A 337-nucleotide genomic window follows, 5' to 3' on the forward strand; every position below is an offset into this window, starting at 1 on the left:
TAGGGACAGATAGTACATAAACCCGACTTCGCCCTGCCCCATCCAAGAACCCATCCCATTAAAAATCCATCCCATGCAAATAGGAACAAAATAGGTACCCGCAAGTTCGGGTGGTGTTGCCATCCCTAAGAATAAAGGGAGTACTTAAGTTAGTAGCTCTTGAAGCCATAACCATGTTGGAATTGTACCACTTAATTATGTGTCCTAGTGGGTTTTATTGCCACTACAAACACGATGTTAATAAAGTTTGGGCTGGGTAACGATTGAAAGCAGAGTGTAAAAACTGCCCTTCAAAGTTCAAACAATCCAGGCCCAACAAAGACGAGCTCTAACGTCA

This window comes from Arachis ipaensis, chromosome B10, assembly GCF_000816755.2.
Source record: "Arachis ipaensis cultivar K30076 chromosome B10, Araip1.1, whole genome shotgun sequence".
Taxonomy (NCBI): Eukaryota; Viridiplantae; Streptophyta; class Magnoliopsida; order Fabales; family Fabaceae; genus Arachis; species Arachis ipaensis.